General features: G+C 40.3%; 1 long non-coding RNA gene across 1 annotated transcript; it reads right to left on the bottom strand.

The window, feature by feature from the left end:
* Positions 1–690: 690 nt before the first annotated feature.
* LOC123099874 (uncharacterized) lies at positions 691–3,455 on the bottom strand. Its single transcript, XR_006448276.1, has 3 exons — positions 3,085–3,455; positions 2,815–2,999; positions 691–911 (listed from the first exon to the last, which is right to left on the bottom strand). It is a non-coding gene; the product is annotated as an uncharacterized lncRNA (long non-coding RNA).
* Between the last annotated feature and the right edge of the window lie 4,562 nt (positions 3,456–8,017).

The raw sequence follows: 8,017 nt of genomic DNA, 5'->3' as shown, positions 1-8,017 counted from the left end.
CTTGAGATATGCAACTTCCCACTGGGTCACCCATCCTTAGACTACTCCAGCCCAAGCACGCTTAACTTCTGCGTTCAATTCGACTAGGCTAGCGGATGGGAAGCCGCCCCTTGCTGATAGGAATTGCCTCCTCCCCTTTAAGGCGTTTCATGTTGGTCACCCTATGGGACCTACTCCCTACTATGACACACGTTTGTGCTTTTAGAAACTGTGAGCAATATTTACATGGCCGGTGTGTTGCCGCCTAGCCTTCTATGAGCACTGACATTGGTAGAGGGAAACCGATGGGAGAAGAGGCGGGAAACCGATGGGAGGAGTGGCGGGAAACGGTAGCGTGTTTGGATATATAACAACATTAATATGGAAAACTTAGTAGAGAAGGAAGCATGAGCTAGCATGCGCACGGTGCTTACACATATAAATAAAATCACAATCGGAACTGCATGTGTTGTCGAAAGGGATGAGGATTGTCGTTCGATCTGGGAGCATCCGACGGTGCAGACATATGGTCCGTGGGGTATGGGTTCTGGCCAATCAGAACGCACGACTCAGATCATGCGCGCAGCTACGGGGGCATCATCGGCCACGATTTGGTAGGCACACGACATTCGCGAGTGGACCGTGTGCTATTGTCACGAGCCAGATTTGGTAAAATCCAAGTCTCTGTGCTTACTATGCTATCTCTGGATCATATCTAGCACACACAGTAACAAGAATGAATATCAGTAAAACATACATCATTTTACTACAACGATAGATCCATAATTCAGTAAATACATAACATTTATGCAGTTCAATGCTGGCACATAATACAGTGGAATAATACGTAGTCACTAAGTTAGGGCTCCATCAACGCCACTGGGCTCGTTGAGTGTAGACCATAACCCTATCGTCTCTTAATCTGCCGAGATCTGCACATGGCAAGTGCAGGTGAGTACGTGGAATGTACTCGCAAGTTGCAAAGGAAAGTTTAACAGAATATATATGCAAGGAAAGTATTGGTGGAGGTTTCCTTTGCATAAAGCCAAAATTTTCCTATGCTAAATTTTTTAAACTTCTTTGAAATAAAAATAATATTTTTTTTGTATAAAAGGTAGGAGTGAGACACTTGGATATACGCACTAGCGCTCATTCTCCAAATTAGTTTAAAACATACATAAGGTTGAAGTGAAACAAATTCATTGTGCTCATTCCTCAACTTTTAACCCTTAAAATAGGCTTTTAGAAAAGAGAGGGGAGATTCTTCTTCGGTCCAAGTCTTAAATTGATCAAAATTGCCCGTAACCGGGGGCACGGCTAATCGATTCGATTAACCCTCTGTAGAGGTTGTACACGTTCCCCACATGACACAACCAACCCCGTTTATCGTTACACACTTGGGTGTACGACTAGGAGAAGATTGTGATGAAGCCTTTCTGTAACAGCCCCCTGTACCTGACCAAGCCGCCCGCAACTTAAGCAATAAAAGCCCCTCTCCGATGGCGGTCCTGAGGTAAGGGTTTCCCGTTAGTACTAAGCTAAGCTAGATCCATAGTAGCATGTGATTGTACTGGAAGCTACATCGAACTGTACTTGGAAGATCTCATTCCCTGGACGGCGGTCCCCACCGAAAACCTGTGTGCAAGACCCTAGTCGGGCGCATTCACTGCAAGACCCTGATGGGTGCAATCACTTGTAGACACTCCCATCATACCATTCCACCCAGGGTGTAAAAGTAAAATAATATATAGTTTTGTTTTTCAAAAGTTTTCACAAAACTTTGCCCCAAAAGAGGCAGGTTTAAAGGTTTAAAACAATTTTGGTTTTCATCCCACCCATTTTGTGCAAGCGTGGCCAAGCATGGTTGCAAGTCTTGAACGTATGGCTCTAGCTAGTAATAATACTTTGTAAAACTTTTTTAAAACATGCATAGTATTAAAATTGAAAGGGATATGCATAAAGAAAATATAGGTCAAAGCATGATCAATTTGCAACTTGCCCGAGTACTCGAAGAGGAAATATTCTACTCTGAGTTGTCTCTCCTTCTCGTTACGATATATCTAACGATAAAAAAAATACTTAAACACACAACAAAATCCAAATGAAGATCCAAATAAAAGATACAAATTCAAATTACAAGTTATTTAGTTTTTACTATTACTAAACTAGTTATTATGGCATGGTAGGGTTGAGATAGGATCAAGTTGGCTTGATTGAAAATATGACATAAATCATATTCCAGGGTTGGATCAAATTGATACAAATTAGGATCATGGTTGAAGGGTCGTGAGGCAAGGTCCTACGACAAAGTCAATAATGGGTTTGATTGGAATATTTGGCTTGGGTCCAATGAAAATGGTAATTGGAGTTGATGACATAAGGCTTATGTTACAAAATTTATGTAAGATTTCCTAAGTCCAAATTTGTATAATGAAGGAATATGACCAGAGAAGTTTTCTAGGGATCAACCTAAAAGATTTATCCTAGGATTAAATATTAGTTCAACAAAGTAATTAAACGAGGATCAAAGAAGGTCAAATTAACGTGTTGATGTTAAAATAGTGACTAAAGCTTGCTGAAAAGTTGTGCCTTGAGTTCCAACAGAAAGGTAGGGTTCTAAGAAAGATTTTTCATATGAATTATAGAATTAAAGTTATATCAAAATTACTCAAATTAACATTTACATCAGAACTAAATTTTAAATTTCCCAAAAATGAGATTTGAAATTTTAATCATAAACTAGATGTTCTAAGCAATCCAGCGATACCTGTTCGTTTTTTTAACAGCACACATGGATCGATCAACAGATCGAGAGACGGAAGAAAGAATGCTCACCGGGGGGAGGAGGTCCGGTCGGGCGTGCTCCGGCAAGTAGGAGAGGCGGACGGTGAAGGAGACCATGCGGAGATGAAGGTGATGTCTTCGTTGACGACCAATTCGTCCTCGGGAAGCCGTGTGAACCCGCTGGAGTTCGCCGGAGTTTCCGGTTGGATGTGCTCGTCGCCGTTCGTGAGCTCTGGCTGTGGATTCGAGAGGTTCAAGGGATCAGAGAGGTGTGCAAAATACAAATAGAGAGATGAATGATAGGAAGGGTCGGGGCTTCACCATACGTGACTGAAACTTCGTCGGACGCGGCGGCGGATTTCGGACTCCGGCGACAAATTGACGACCATGGGGAGGGAGATGGAGAGGGGTTTCTGGAGAGGAGGTGGGAGGCTGCGAGGCGCTCCTCAGGGATCCTTTTATAGAGGAAGGGGAGGCCGGGAGATGGAGATCAAGAGAGCTCATCGTGGCCATTAATGGCAGTTTGTGTATGTATGTTCCACGGCTCCGTGCGTCCAATTAAAGCAACGAAATTCAGTTTTAATTCCCTGAATGAGTTCTCCTGGCATTCATCAATAATTTTTGTATTTGTGGCAATTCGTAATGGGGAAAGAATTGAGTGGGAGGAGAAGAGGAAGAGGTGGAAGTCATGAATGTGGAGATTCTGTAGGTTATGTTCATGTTCACGTACAGAACAGAGGAGGAAGACGACCACGAGTGGGCTTTCACTTCGGGATGGGCTTTAGTGGGAGAAAATAGGCCCAAGGGAAAGGAAAAAGAGTTAGGAAAAAGATGGGCTGACTCCAGCTAGATGCGCCACACTGGGCAGTTTGCTCGTGCGCGCGTGCGTAAAATAGCGAGATAAAAGAATGGGTGAGCCCGGTAGGTCTAGGATTGTTTTAGACTTTACTTATTTCCGTTTGCTAATAGTTTTCTTAGTACTCAAAACACATTCAAACGAATCTAGAACATTTTTTTGTAAACTCCATAAAAATTCCGTATTTAAAATGAAACTCCAAATAAGACCCAATTTCAAATGGAACTCCAAATTTCAAATAAGTCCTTTACAAAATATTCGTCCAGCATTTTTTTGAGAAAGTCATTTTATTCTCACTCCATAAATCTGAAGGTGGTTCAGAATATTTCTTACGAGTCCAAAACAAAGAAATCCAATTTGATTTTTTTAACAAGTCCCAAAAAGTTTCTAATTTACGTGACTACCACAACAACTCACTCAATCATAACGTATTATTAACATTCCAAAATTTGGAAAATTTTGGGATGTTACAAACTACCACCCTTAAAAGAAATCTCGTCCTCGAGATTTGCAGAGGCTAGCAAGAAGTAGGTTGGGGTTTGGGCCTCTTGGGTTACTTCCCCACAACAACTGCAGGTTTGTGGTTTTTCCCTGTCGCTTTCTGTCTTGAGGGAATGTCTTCTGCTGTATATAAGTCTAGCCTTCCAGTTAGCATTCCTATGTCTGAGACTCTAGGCACCATTCTTGAGTCTGCACTGATTTGTCGTATGACCCAATTATCCTTCAAATCTCGTCTAAGGGATGTCTTTTGTTGGTATGTTTCCTTATGTCTGTGTTACTTCGGCATATACTTACACACCATCACTGAGTCTCAACCATGTTGGGGCATGGTAACAAATATCCTTTCAGGGTATCGGGGCTACCACCCTTAAAAACATACTTGCGGGGATTCCATAATTTCTTTATTCCGTGATGGTTCTTCATTGAGCTCTTATGGAGAAGACGAAGCGAATGTTCAAAAGAACAAACCTTGCTCAAAATCCATAAGTTCCAGAACTACCTATCGAGACTCTCATGGGGGTCGATAGATTCCGATGGAACTCCTTGAAGCTCTTCACATTTTTCCTCACCATTCATCTACATTAGGCACGGTTGCCTATCTATAAGGGCAATACATCTTACCATTCTATGGTTTCAAGCTTGTCGTATCGACACTCGACTAGGTTCTCAAATCTCTCTGATTTACCGGTCAAACATACAAAAGAATATAATAAGAGTCTTCGGTATGGTGATCAATCCATCTCGTACTCAAATCATTACCGCATATGTCGATGGGTGAATCACGTGCTCTAACACTCAGTCTTTCTCACTCATGTTTAAGAGGTCTTCACATGTAAAGCTAATAAAACATCTTTGGGTGGCGATTACCCTACACAGGTTGCATTACACTTGCATCCGTAAAATAACAGAATTCGCTCGCATCTTCACTTGCTTTCTTCAGATTTGTATGGTAAGATGAGATTGAAGTAGTGATTCCTTGAAGTGTTCCAAGTGATTGCCATTTGGGATTCATCGATGGCTATACGCATCTTCCATCAAGTGTCAGCCTCTTGAATAAAATATTGAGAACCATAATTAACCTTCTCCTTCGGATTTCCTTTTCTCTCATCCATTATACCTTCCATATTCTGAATCCACTCTTCTATTTCTGAATGGGTCACTAGTCCCATCAAAATAATTTCGTCCATCTATGGGGTTTAAGGTTTGGTCAGAGAGGAGGTAGAGTATTAGATAGTAAGGATAAAGCATATACATACAAGAGTCATTGAACAACTCATATCTCATCGTTTTCTAACGATTATAATAGGCTCGTTTACTACGTTTCATCATAAAGTCTTCATTTCGCGGTTCTTGAAAGTCTTCAATGCATGACATCTCACCCGTATGAAGGTCTTGTGTTAATCATCCATAACTTGCACCTCTTGAGGTTGAGTAAATAATACAAACCTACGAAGTTCGTATCCTAATAACGCAAGATTTTAAATCACACAACTAAAATGATAATAAAATCAAATCGATGGCGAAGAACTCCAACAAAACTCCAAATTCACTCATAGACTTCAAACAAACAATTCCTATGGTACCCTTATTTACATGAGTTGGCATGGTCGGGTACTCTACTTGCACTCTTTTGTTTATTTCACAATTCTCATGGTGGGCTTGGACACTATTGAATTATGTGGGATATTCCTCTATAGTGGTAATCTTCACAACCATCTTGGTCTTGAGTGTCTTCAGTCCTTCTTTAACTTCTTGGATGTAAGCAGTACATGAGACGTCTTTTCCATGAAGTAACCTTTAGGCTCATATCAGTGTCGAGGTCATTGGAGGGTAGGAGGTTGCCATCTAAGTTTTTGAAAGAAGACGAGAACTTAATAAATAAAACCAGAGGGTACGAGAATGCCTACCGGTACTACTAAAAAGATAGTTTTTCCTATCAAGGTCTTCCTATTTCTAAGCCATTTTCTAGGGTCACGTCCTACAGTCAAAGTATGCTCTGATACCATTTTGTCATGACCCATATTTGGTAAAATCCAAATCTCTGTGTTTACTGTGCTATCCCTAGATCGTAGCTAGCACACACAGTAATAAGAATGAATATCAGCAAAACATACATCATTTTACTACAACGATAGATCCAAAATTCAGTAAATACATAGTATTTATGCATCTCAATGCTGGCACATAATACAGTGGAATAATACGTAGTCGCTAAGTTAGGGATCCATCAACGCCACTGGGCTCATTGAGTGTAGACCATAACCCTATCGTCTCTTAATCTGTCGAGATCTGCACATGACAAGTGCAGGTGAGTACGTGGAATGTACTCGCAATTTGTAAAGGAAAGTTTAACAGAATATATATGCAAGGTAAGTATTGGTGGAGGCTTCCTTTGCATAAAGCCAAAATTTTCCTATGGTAAATTTTGTAAACTTATTTTGAAATAAAAATAATATTTTTTTCTATATAAAAGGTAGGAGTGAGACACTTGGATATACGCACCAGTGCTCATTCTCCAAATTAGTTTAAACATACATAAGGTTGAGGTGAAACACATTCACTATGCTCATTCCTCAACTTTTAACCCTTAAAATAGACTCTTAGACAAGAGAAGGGAGATTCTTCTTCAGTCCAAGTCTTCAGTTGCTCAAAATTGCCCGTAACCGGGGGCACGGCTAATCGATTAGGTTAAACACTCTGAAGAGGTCGTACACATTCCCCACATGACACAACCAACCCCGTTTATCATACACACTTGGGTGTACGACTAGGAGGAGATTGTGACGAAGCCTTTCCGTAATAGCACCCTGTACCTGACCAAGCTCCCCGCAACTTAGGCAATGAAGGCCCCTCTCCGATGGCGGTCCTGAGGTAAGGGTTTCCCGTTAGTACTAAGCTAAGCCAAAGCCCAGAGTAGCATGTGGTTGTACTGGAAGCTACATCGAACTGTACTTGGAAGATCTCATTCCTCTGCACAGCGGTCGCCACCAAAAACCTGTGTGCAAGACCCTAGTCGGGCACATTCACTGCAAGACCCCGATGGGTGCAATCACTTGTAAACGCTCCCGTCATACCATTCCGCCCAGGGAGTAGAAGTAAAATAATATATAGTTTTTTTTCAAAAGTTTTCACAAAACTTTACCCCAAAAGAGGCAAGTTTAAAGGTTTAAAACAATTTTGGTTTTCATCCCACCCATTTTGTGCAAGCGTGGCCGAGCATGGTTGCAAGTCTTGAACCTATGGCTCTAGCTAGTAATAATACTTTGTAAAACTTTTGTAAAACATGCATAGTATTAAAATTGAAAGGGATATGCATAATAGAAAATATAGGTCAAAGCATGATCAATTTGCAACTTGCCTGAGTTCTCGAAGAGGAAATATTCTACTATGAGTTGTCTCTCCTTCTTGTTATGATATATATAACGATAAAACAAAAAAATACTTCAACACACAACAAAATCCAAATGAAGATGCAAATAAAAGATACAAATTCACATTACAAATTATTTAGTTTTTACTATTACTAAACTAGTTATTATGGCGTGGTAGGGTTGAGATAGGATCAAGTTGGCTTGATTGAAAATATGACATAAATCATATTCTGGGGTTGGATCAAATTTATACAAATTAGGATCATGGTTGAAGGGTCGTGAGGCAAGGTCCTACGACAAAGTTAATAATGGGTTTGATTGGAATATTTGACTTGGGTCCAATAAAAATGGTAATTGGTGTTGATTGCATAAGGCTTATGTTACATAATTTATGTAAGATTTCCTAAGTCCAAATTTGTATAATGAAGGCATATGACCAGAGAAGTTTATAGGGATTTACCTAAGAGATTTATCCTAGGATTAAATATTAGTTCAATGAAGTAATTAAACACTGATCAAAGAAGGT

The sequence above is a fragment of the Triticum aestivum genome, chromosome 4D (assembly GCF_018294505.1).
Source record: "Triticum aestivum cultivar Chinese Spring chromosome 4D, IWGSC CS RefSeq v2.1, whole genome shotgun sequence".
Taxonomy (NCBI): domain Eukaryota; kingdom Viridiplantae; phylum Streptophyta; class Magnoliopsida; order Poales; family Poaceae; genus Triticum; species Triticum aestivum.
Note: the sequence above shows the minus strand (reverse complement) of the source record. Positions and strands in the feature narration are given on the sequence as shown.